This window comes from Dermacentor albipictus, chromosome 1 (assembly GCF_038994185.2).
Source record: "Dermacentor albipictus isolate Rhodes 1998 colony chromosome 1, USDA_Dalb.pri_finalv2, whole genome shotgun sequence".
NCBI classification, from domain to species: Eukaryota; Metazoa; Arthropoda; class Arachnida; order Ixodida; family Ixodidae; genus Dermacentor; species Dermacentor albipictus.
In genome coordinates, this window is record NC_091821.1 from 253,620,603 (window position 1) to 253,632,590 (window position 11,988).

General features: G+C 45.6%; 1 long non-coding RNA gene across 2 annotated transcripts; it reads right to left on the reverse strand.

The window, feature by feature from the left end:
* Positions 1-641: 641 nt before the first annotated feature.
* Positions 642-11,619, reverse strand: LOC135900220 (uncharacterized). 2 transcript variants are annotated; one of them, XR_010563834.1, is made up of 3 exons: positions 11,471-11,619; positions 8,498-8,615; positions 642-865 (listed from the first exon to the last, which is right to left on the reverse strand). It is a non-coding gene; the product is annotated as an uncharacterized lncRNA (long non-coding RNA). The 2 variants fall into 2 exon arrangements; XR_010563835.1 differs by lacking the exon at positions 642-865 and adding an exon at positions 8,290-8,416.
* Positions 11,620-11,988: the final 369 nt, after the last annotated feature.

Consider the following 11,988-nt stretch of genomic DNA (forward strand, 5'->3'; position numbering starts at 1 on the left):
ATATATATATATATATATATATATATATATATATATATATATATATATATATATATATATAAACGCGAGGAAGGAGGGGTTAACCGAGGGGCTTTTATTAATCATATCATACGAAGCCAACCAACATTGACAACAAGGACTTAGTAAATGAATTAAAGAACTTAAAAATAAATGGAAATGAAAGTGGCTGGAAAAACAACTTGCCGCAGGTCGGGAACGATCCCACGTCTTCGCAGTACGCGTGCGATGCTCTATCAATTGAGCTGCCGCGGTGCCTTTTCCCATATACTTTCTTAGGTATTTATGTTTCCTACTAGAACCCTGGGAGTGTTAGTCAGCGCCATCACTCACAAACCTTGGCAATGGATGTGGAACATCCTTTGTGCCGCAGGTGTCACATAGAGCACGTAGAGTGGTAGAAACAGGATCTTTTTGATAGAGTGGGGTACGTAAGGCTGCGTCCGATATACAGCCTACCCTGCCCCCCCCCCCCCTACACGCGCGCGCACACACACACACACACACACACTCCCTCTTTTTTTTTTGCTACGTCTGAACAGGGTTCTTGATCAAATTATATCCAAACCCTTCCTGATACCATTACATGACGGCAGAAAACTTTCGGTCTACTATTTATTTAGGTGTGCTCGTTTTCGTGACATCATAAGCACGCGAGCATCTGGCATCTTAGTATAAACTTAGTGAAGCTAATGCAGCTTCATTCGCTTATACAGCAGCTAGAGGCCTTGAAGGTGTCAGATTGGTACTGCCACACCAAGTGTGGTCCCCACTTGTGTTCGCAGCCAGGCGAGCTCATCAGTTGTCTTGGGGCTGTGCATCGGTCTTCATATTCCATCCCGAGTCTCTGGAAAGCAAAGAGAAAAAAAGGTATTTCATCGTGTTATCAACAGCAAATGACAAGAACTGAAGTTCGATACCGTACAGTGATTTTTTTCTTATACTTGTTACCCATACTGGCTATCGCGTGGTTGCGCTGGTCGTAATTGTGAAAAAAAAAAAGTCGAATTCATGCACTATAACGATCAATATGTTCGCTCGAGCCCACCAAAGTTTCGGAACGCGGAAGTCTCCAAAAAGTCGAATTGCTTCCGTGATAAAACATACAGCAGAAAATGGAGGACTTTTTTTTCTGCCTGCAAGAAGCGGCGTAGTGCCTCGCACGAGTTTTCATGCAAAAAGCCCAGGCTGCAAGAAAATGTAAGTTGTTCGTCACTCACGTAATCTGAAAAAATTTGCGAGCAGGTGTGGGCCTGATGCGTTCGAGTTTTGAACGCACCGTGCTGCAACCTGGTGACTAACGATGAAATGGGCTGGGTAGTAAATGTTGCAGCTCTCCCGCATTGAGTTATACTGTCAACGGGCTGCCCAGCCGGTGTGCTTGCTTCGTTTGTATATTCAGGCTACACTTCTTTCTTTATTTGGGCGTTTACTACCGGAAAAGGCGCCTTCGTTCGCTTACAGAAACGATGTCTCATCTCGTCGAGAGTGCACGCCGTGCTTCGCTTTACCATGCAAATGCTGGAGCAAAAATGCAGGCGAGCCTCTAAAGCTACGGGTGTTGGTGTGATTTATCTTTTTTTTTTTCTTGTTTTGAAGAATTGCTACGCAGAGAAACTTACGGGCCATAAGCGACTTTTTTTCATGGTAAAGAAGCACAGGTATATTAACAAAAGCTCATAGAACGGTGGAAACTGCTGCAGAACGCGTTGCTGAGAGGGCAAGCCAAGCAATGTCGATTGACTACAGTCAACCAGTTATAGTGTGAAGAATGTAGATAAAACGTGGTTGAAATAAAAAAAATGAACTGAAATGAAAAACGTGGTTTTTGAAGATTTGTTGTCACACTACACGTTGCGATTAAACAAATGAGTGACAAACAAACGGAACAACTGCGGCCGCATCGTTCTCTTTCCATAAGCCAAATGCCTGCGCGTGAGCGCAAAGGCCTATAAGGTGACGCAGTCGCACGATTTACCGATGGACGCGGCCGCGAAATGTGCATTTGCCCCATAAGCATGTCTGTGTCCGGCAGGCCAACGGCATCCAGCGCCAGCACGTACCGGTGATTCAGACTCAGTCGCAATGGTAACGCTATAGCAGCTTATTTATTACTTTATTAGTTGATTACTCTCATTGGTCACGGGCCACGGTTCCAAGCCGATGCCCGAATAAACGCACCTTGCAACAGTCTGTCGTCAAAGCTTGACATTGTATGGCTTGACCGGTAAGTTTTCGAAAGCGGTCAATCAGCGAAACTGCGTCTACGACTTCTCGTGCACAGTGCACGCATTCGGCACAGCACTTTGCTTCCTTCTCGGCGGACGGCACGCTACAAAGCCTCCCGTGCCCTAAGTCCTCTAGAATTCCCACCGAAGCGCCGCGCAGACGAGCAGATATACTGCTGCGCCTTCATGGAGGAAGGAAGTAATAGGAGGGAGCGTGCTGCAACGTGACTGAAGCCGATGTAGCGTCGCAACACGTGGTTAAAACGTCAGAGCGAGTGGTAGGTTTCAGTACTCCCGGGTGATTTCTTCTTTTTTGTTTTCCATACACATTCGAAACCATTTGAAACTCTTCAAATGGACTTTCGCTTAATGCCTCGCTGGAGTTTCTGGATTGTGGCATCGAATGCGTGTCCGTTCGGCGAGCCGCATCAGAGAGAAAGCTTCTCAAGCGTGTCGAAATTTGAAGGCAATTGTTGCAGGCCTCTCCGGAAGGTGCGCGGCGTTGCTACGCTGCTGAGTGCTTTTGCGGTAAATGCGCGCTGCGGTTCGTGTTGGAGTAAATTGCATAGTAATGTCTGTTGTCATTTCATTCGCCGTTCTTTCGTTCGCTGATACATGTTGTGTTTTACCCGCCGTGGTTGCTTAGTGGCTATGGCCTTGGGCTGCTAAGCACGGGATCGCGAGATCGAATCCCGACCACGGCGGCCGCATTTCGACGGGTACGAAATGCGAAAACACCCGTGTACTTAGCTTTAGGTTCACGTTAAAGAACTCCGGGTGGTTGAGATTATTCCGGAGTCCTCTGCTACGGCGCGCCTCATAATGAGATCGTGGTTTTGGCACGTAAAACCCGAATTATTTTTTTGTAGTAAGATCGTTTGCGTCCGATGACCTACCGCTTGCTCTTGTTCGCAGTACGCAGCGTTCGAGGCAGGGTCAGTGCTTGAGAACATAGCGTTGACCGCATGACCCGGCCGTATATGGGTCTTGAAACTCGAAAAGCTGGAACAAGCGCTGTTTCCAGTTGCTGCTGCTTTTTTTTTGGGGAGCAGATAAATTGACAGCGCACCGCATTTCACGACAAAACAGCATAGCACGTGCGTAGCAAATGCAACTCGCCGTTTCTTCCGGGAGTCAGCGTCATCTGAGGCAACAAGCTCCACCGCGTTTTGGCCTGCAAGGATGCCTCCGCTCCCGCAATGCGATCAATCGCATGCATGCAAACCCTCATGCGTAAGATGCCACTGACCCAGCGACAATGTAAATCAATAAAGTTCGCATAACAGGGTAAAGTACACAGGGGCAAGGCCTCGGTCAAAAATGTGACGAATACATATTGCTTATTTTCGCTCACAACGGTCTGTTTAGTTTGCTCGAAGTATACCTGTAGTCTAAATGCGCTGACGTTGGATTGTAAACTTCTCACAACTCGCCCAAAATGCGGAACGCATGCCTTATATGAAACGATGGAAGCGGAACAAGCATTCAGAGAAAAAAGCGACCAGAGATACAGGCAGAGCAGCTGAGGAGCCACGGAGGCCTCCATCTGAGCAGCTAGCACCTGCCGGCCGCGCGCGCACCGAATAAAAACTACCGGTAACCGAACGTCTTGGCAAATCTCGAATATGCTCCGTTATCTCGACGCAAGAGGAGATGTGTTGGGCTTCACGGAGCGTTGGCTTGCTAAGGCTGGCTGCGTGACGTAATGCTCCCTCCAATTTTTCCCTCCCTCCATGTGCGCCTTTCATTAACCAGCAAGGTCTCTCGTTTGGTATTGCCTGAAACCGGAACACCCAGCATGGAAGGCCCCGTTGACCGGTGTTTCCGCAGCGCCGCCTACAGGCAGCGCATCACTCCCATTACAAACCAGCATTCGTCATGCTCCAAAAGAATTCACTTAGGTGCTAGTTGGTACTTTTCTTTCGAGTACTAAGTTTGTGCAGCGCAGATAAATAGGATGTGATGGAACACAAATCGACGTAGACACATGATTCGTCATGCCTTGTTCTTGAGTCATCTCTTATTTGTGCCTGTTCTTTCCTCTGACTCAGCGCGTTCGTCTCTATTCGTGAACCACAAATTTATTTATTTATTTATTTATTTATTTATTTATTTATTTATTCCTCACAGGCCCCGAAGAGCATAGCGTGAGGGGGGGCATATCGATAGAAAGACAGTACAGAAATAATAAATCAGAGTAAGGGTACAAAAGGCGTAAAAATGACATATTAACATGAAGAGCTAGTTAGCAGGCTGAGTAACAAGATTCCTGGTGCACAGAACCTTGCTTCTCAGCGAGAGCATGCAGCGTGTCATACTTTCGTAAAACACAATCAATCAATCAATCAATCAATCAATCAATCAATCAATCAATCAATCAATCAATCAATCAATCATGATCCTTTTATTTTCCTACTCCTTTTATTTATCATCATCGTCATCATCATCATGATCACCGGTGTTGAAAACATTTTAGCAGCTGATGTGGCCGCAAACTTCTGGATTTGGTTTGGCACGAGCTTCAATCCCAGCAGTTACACGTAGATCGTCTGTCGGTATAATACAACCATCCTAGTCGAGGTTTCTCGGTAGAGGCAGTTAAGGCTTGGCTCATGCTCAATCGAAACCTGTTCAAGCAGTGCACGTGACGCAATATTTCTTACGCCTCTCAGAAAGCAAGGGGTCGTAACGCAGATCTGATTTCCGACAGCTGCCGCTTCTTTCTCTCTTCGCTTCCTGGTGGCGTCTGTGATAATATGAGCTTCTTGTGGTGTTCGTCGAAGGCCGGGACTCAAGCTGTCTTTCGCAACAGTAAATGGATTGCTGCGAGTATATGCCTTTTATTTGGTGCGGTGGCTGCTTTTATGAGGTTACCTCCAGCGAGTAAAGGTGATTATGTTTTTTGCCGTAAGAATAACATTTCACGTTACGTACATGGTTTGATACACGATTTTAACAGCTAGGTAAATAGCGTCGCTCAGTAGCGGTCATTTTGCATTGTAGATTATTTTATGTGCAATAAAATTTACGACTAAGGCACCAAAGATGCTAGTACGTGTAAATGAACACCTAGGGTCACAGAATATCAATAATTTGAGCGGAAAGGCTGACACTGCCTCCATGAAGGACTGTAATAATCGTGCTAGTAGGCGTCTCTATTCATGTTTAAGTTCCCTTTTTGTGTTAAAATAATAGATGACAAACCTCGAGCACCAGCTGATTGTCCTCCTCACACACGCACACACACACAAAAATGTGATAGCCTAATTTACAGGCCACCCGTACTGCGCAGTAGCAAAGGAAAATATTAACATAGGATAGGCTGCCTATAAGGCGGGACTTCTGAAAAAAAGACATTTCAACGCACAGCAAAGCATGTAGCTTCATTCCTTGCGCCGTTCGTTTCTACAATTAAAGGAAGCCATCCGTTTCTAGTACAGCGAGTAGGAGGACGTCAAGTGTTTTTCGAAATCCTTGCGTGCCCTCGATCCCCTGTAGGCTCTTGCAGATTGATCCAGACAATGGGAGGATGCCGCCCACCTCCCTCCGAGGAAATCCTCTGACGTGTCCGTGACAGACTCTAATTGAAATAAATAATGGCAGTCTAATCCCGTCAGTCGCCTCTCAATGTGCGGGGAGGATGGGAGAAAAACGAAAATATCTACAGCGGAACGCATTGCTTGTGTGAGGCCTTTGTTTTCTGGCTCGCTTGCTCAGGATGCCAGAGCAAATTGTCAAAAAAGATTTTTTCCCGCCCGATATCACTGCACGACAAGCAGTGGCGCGCCGTCAGGATGAAATGGCGTGTTGAGAAAAAGTGGCCAGGGCATCCGGAATCGATAACGTGCGAATTGTGTAGAGTACGTCCATATTGCATGCATGAAGTCGAGAGTATGACGGAACCCCGTCTAGTCGGGGATATGCATACTTAATAGGAACACTGCGCAACTAACTACGTCACATACGATTAACTGGGGAAAATCTCGCGTGATTGCCAAGGAACGAAGTCATTCTACGCGTGTTTATCTTGAGTCCCTAATCATCCAAACCACGGCGCACACTCTGAATCGCAACGGAGGCAATGCGCCGTCCCCCCATGTATGCCAAATGCCTTAATCATGTCTTAAGCCGCACAATCAATCAATCAATCAATCAATCAATCAATCAATCAATCAATCAATCAATCAATCAATCAAGTATTCAATCAATTACTTCTTGCTATCGTGCCCAGGAAATATCTGATGACCTTGGTATTGGCGCACGTGATATATATATATATATATATATATATATATATATATATATATATATATATATATATATATATATTATTTATTTTATTGTACCCTCAAGACCGAAGTATTACAGAAGGGAGTGGGTAAAAAAAACATACACAAGTAAATAAACAAAGCAGCAATAAACCACAAATGTGATTAGTTAATTGCATCCGGGAGTAATGATGTCTGATAAGGCCGAACGAAACTGAGTTGTCCTTGATTGCGACAACTGCGCCGGGAAGGTGGTTCTATTCCTGAGGGGTCCTAGGAATGAATGATTCGTTACAGGCTCTGGTGCGGCACTGAATGATTCCAACCTTGTGGCTATGGTCGATGCGAGAGGAAATGTAGGTAGGAGGTGATATTAGATTGGTGATATTAGTGATATTAGTGATATATATATATATATATATATATATATATATATATCGTTCCAAAAAATTATTTACATTTCTGGAAGTAGGTCACGCAATCGATTCGAGTGCTGCTTGGAATAATAATAATAATAATAATAATAATAATAATAATAATAATAATAATAATAATAATAATAGAAGCTCACACAAGAAACGAGTGTTACAAAGCCGTATAGCATATCAATAGCCAGAGATCACAGCAACAAATTTCCCACAACAATCCGTGCAGTCAGCAAGGCATTCTGAAATCTCTCTCTCTCCCCCCTCTCTCTCTCTCTCTCTCTCTCTCTCTCTCTCTCTCTATATATATATATATATATATATATATATATATATATATATATATATATATATATATATATATATATATATATATATAAGGGGAATACGTTTTCTGAACGCATATTCAGATAACTTAAGGGGTTCTAATTAGAATAGAATCGGTTAACTCGAACAGCGACACTTGTATATTAAATTTCCTGGGAACAAGTTTTTGCTTTTGAGATGACTCTTACACGTGTGGTGCGTACAGCCTGAGCGGCGTCACTCCAGTAAACACGTGCCGACATGCTCCCCATATGGCAGTGCGCTAATCTTGTCATTTCAAAGCCGCCGTAGAGGCGCCAGAGAGAACGCTAATGGCATCCGTACGAACAACAAATTAAATGTCCGCTTGCGAAGCGACTTTGCGGTGAGGCATTCCAAAGCAGCACGCTTCTCTTGCTATGCAAACAACGATAACGGAAAGCGGCGAAGCGTCGATTCGCCTGCTTTTTCCATCACCAGTGCTTTCCGTTCTGGAATGGTCTCGACTCAGGAGTCATGAATGAGTCATTGCGCATTTTTTCGTGCTTACTCGTAGCATGGCGGAAGCCGCTACGCAGTTCGGAAAATGGCGCTGAGTGCCCGCTAAAAAGCGCCGTGAATGCCCATTCGAGCTTTTGTCACGCCTCGGAATATTGCATTACAGGCATGCAAGTGACTCGGTGGAATGCCAGATGCGTGAACACTTTCCGCGCGCGTCGCGAACGGTTGTCAGGAAACGCTCGCTTCAAGGTCACCCTCTGGCGCGTGTCTGAGCTCAAGAAATATTTACTGGCGCAGCGTTTATAGGTTTCCGTTCCCCTGGTATCGACCTGAAACGACCTCAAAGGACGGGGTGGCATTTTGAGACAGTGCAGCTTTTCCTGAATTACCCGAGTGCTGTAGCGACCGAGCTGAGCAAAATCAAGAAAGGTAACACGATCACTTGAAAGCGAGGGCCAATCTTTTATGCAAAAGTGAAACAGACAAAGGGAATGCCGCCGACCGAGCCAGTGGTATGCGCAGATCCCGAGAACGCTTGGCTCCTCTTTTCATTATTGTTTTGTTGTTCCGGCGGAAACATTCGAGGTGGGAGGGACGGAGGACGGTAAAAACGGTGTTCTTCGGTGCACATGTTTTCTCCTGCGGTTTTCTCGCCAGCTTCCGCACCAGGCTTCCGAAAGAAAACATGATTTGGCACGCGGTTCTTCTCGTAAACAAAGTGAGCCTTCGCGGTACTTGCCCAAATGCTTACCTTGTCCTACATACTGGCTTGCGGAGTTGCTGTCACGCAGTTTCTACACCGCCACTGCGACCTTGATCGTCCGGTGGCATCCTACCTTTCGCCGTACCTCGCGCCGGCGAATAATATCCTGGCGCGCAAACAGAGGAAAGAAACGGAATGGCCGAGATTTTTTGGAATGGCAGGCAGTGATACCTCCCGTAAACAAAGAGTAATCGTGCTTGCACAATTCCTGCAGATTTTTATTTGCTCGCAAGTGCTTCAAAGAAGGAACCAAGGGGAGGGCGCAAAACGCACGGAAGCTTTTTTGGAGCAAGCACTTGAGCCCAGTTTTGTTGTCTTGCCGCTACTTTCGGCGAACTATATTGGAGAAAAATGTTGCGCGAGAGGAGGGAAACTATGTAAAGGGAGGCTCTCCCCTCGACCGCGTTGAAAGTTTTCAACATCTCGTTCCCACTCGGTATATTTTTTTTTCTCTTTCATGTACATATCGATCAGCCTGAAAAAAAAATAAGAAGAAGTTACTTTATAAACGCTTAAATATCCCCCTTTCTTTATCATCTCATGAGAGAGAGAGATAACTTATGAGACTCATAAACTAGAGGTGATAATTCATGTGACGTTTTTAAACAATCGCGTCGATAAAAAAACAAAGAAAAAACAACAACACTTGTAAATAAGAGTGAACGTTGCAACATGTAAAGGTTATTACATCTGCTCTTTACATTTTGCATACTTTTTTTCTTTGTCCACCTTGGGCTAACAGTTCACTGTATCGTAAGCACACAGCGTATACTCTAGGCAAAAAAAAAAAAAATCATGCTGCAGCGTTTTGACAGAAACCACTTTAATGTAATGAATTTCAGATATTTTAAATTTTTTTTACTGCCATGTGTACCTAGGTGGCGGGGTTATATTCGCAGTAATGCAGTAGCCCCCAAAACAGAAAATTGTTCCGCATATTCTTTTTTACTTCACCATATAATTTCATCAAGTGTTGTTAAGTGTATATAGTTGCTCTAATACTCTCACACATGTATCGACAGCAAATTTACGTACGATGCGCGTAAAACAATGGGGAAAGATATTGTTCTCATCGCTCGTGTGCGTGTATAGAGCTGTGTACGCACGTGTGGGCAGCATTGTATGGTGTACGTTAAATTTATGCGAATGCGCAGTTTCGCAGACTAATCATCTGCTATCCTGAACACTAATTGTAGAGAAAAGGTGTTTCGAAGTGGCGCCCCTTGATGACTCGTGTGCACGGTTGCAGTGCAAAGGAAGGGTCGTTGTCCGGCAAAGAGACGCTTTATTCGAACGCCAAGGCGTCTGTCCGGATCCCAAGCCCGAATCTCCCCTCTCCCTCACACAACCAAAACATGACTGTTTAAACACTGAGTTGCAAAAAGAAGAGTCACAGACCAGCCCGCCACAGATGGGGGTTCACAACATTGCAACCAATAGCACCGAAACTTTTGCGATGGACACGGCACTGGTCAAGGCAATGACACAATTTACAACATGCAAGGGGATAGGTTCACTGAAAGAAACGTATCATCTCACTCTCCCCTACGTTAGGCACCGAGTATTGGCCTTGATGTCCTCCGGCACCGGAGGCCAGGCTCGAGCTTGCAAGTGTAACCATAAATTGCTCGTGTCGTTCCCTTTTGTCTGTGCACAAGCCTGCGGGCTAAACATCCCCTGCAAGAAGCAGGCAACCCAGCTGCGAGAATGTTCCCATAAAGCCATGGCTGGCGCTCCTTGGGCATAACCGGTCATTGCGCAACAAAACACCATATATCATGATCAAGCCATGGTTCTTGACGATATGGATGACTGATAGAGAGCTGCCCTGCCAGCGCTAAGAAAACTCGGCCACCCCGTGCAGCTGTGGGCGAGACCGCCTAAATATCCCAAACACAGTAATTGTGACCCGATGGCGATCGCATACAAAAGCACCCATCGGTCGCAGCCGGCTAAGTGGCCGTATAAATATCTCCGTTTTCTCAAGGCATTCTCAAAAGGCGTGCTTAGATGCGAAAAAGTGACACTGAAACCGGGTGACCGTGTATCGCGTTGCCCAATTTCCGTGAACACGACTCCCGGTCCGGCTACGAGGCCCATAACCAAGCTGCTGTAGCGGTCAGGAATGTCAACGTGACATCTGGGAAGCCTGGGGGCATCTAGCGGTAGCGGAGACTTCAACCACACCCCCTACTCTTCCCTTCACGCCCGTTTCCCCGCAGGCTTCCCATGCATCTCGCACTGTCTTCCCCTTTGTGGGAGGGCGCGGCTTCGGCGGCTCTTCTGTGGCGCAGCTAGGGGGCATTTCTTTCCACGTGTGCATGTCTCCCGCGTCCCCTCTTCGTGGAGCCTTTTGTTTGAAAGAATATATGACAGAATCGTCACACGGTAATTTGGCCGATGTAGCAGCGTGAAAAATTGCCCTGCGCTTTGCAGCACTCGCTTAGACTGGGTCACACAACCGCAACAGCAACTCCCTATACCTTATACTGGCTTCGCACATAGAGAGTTTCGCTTTCAAGGTCAAAGCATTGGGGCCGGCGGGTGACTGTACCCATGGTGACCGTTTAATCCGCCCTTTCGCAAAAAAAAGAAGAAACGGCAACAATAAGCAAACAAACAAAAACACAAGAACACACTTTCCGAACTGCTTGGTTAAGTAAACATGTGTCGGTGTATTTTTTTTTTTCAATCTCAGGGAACGTAGACCATCAAAACCATTCTGTAGTTTTGTTCAAACTACTTTTCCTCGATGGCAGCAGTGTTCTGCGTCGGTGCGCTGTGTCGAAACAATTCTCTGAAACCTGTATCGATTGAAAGTGACAAATTTCGTTCACTGTGTAGCCGGCACAAACGACCTAGCAAAGAAACATTGCATGGACTGAAAAATACGTCTATGTCGACGGCAGACAATAAAACTTCTGTAGCATTGAGAAAACGGAAGCAAGTGACGTTTCCTACCTGTAGCTTGGGCGTCGGTTGCAGTTACAACATCGTGCGTGTTTTCAGGCCAGGCTGTTACTATTCGCTGTACTCGCAATAGCTATTCTTTCATGTTTTCAGGCTTTAGCAACTATCTGTTTGCGTGTTCTCCACTCTTACGGCTAAGGGTTGCTGATAGTACTGTACTATGCAATGACGTTTTCTGTGCGCGCTTATGCAGCTGTACGGAAACACGTAGCCTCACCTGAAGTCCTGGAATTTTCCTTCTCGATAGCATCAGTGATGGTGACTCGGGCACGATATAGATGTTTCATAACTGGCTACATAAAATATACTGGCTCCAATTTAAAGACAACAGCCAAAGTAGCAGCAAGTTGCGAAAAAAAAAGTAAATACGTGCATGAATTACTTTTCGTTACTAAGATGGCTGGATGCACACTGAATGATATGTTCGGAAGATAGGGAAAATGGGCTAGTTGGCTTGCGCAAATCTTCATAAAACTCACAGACAATTTCTAAGTATAAAAAAGCACACA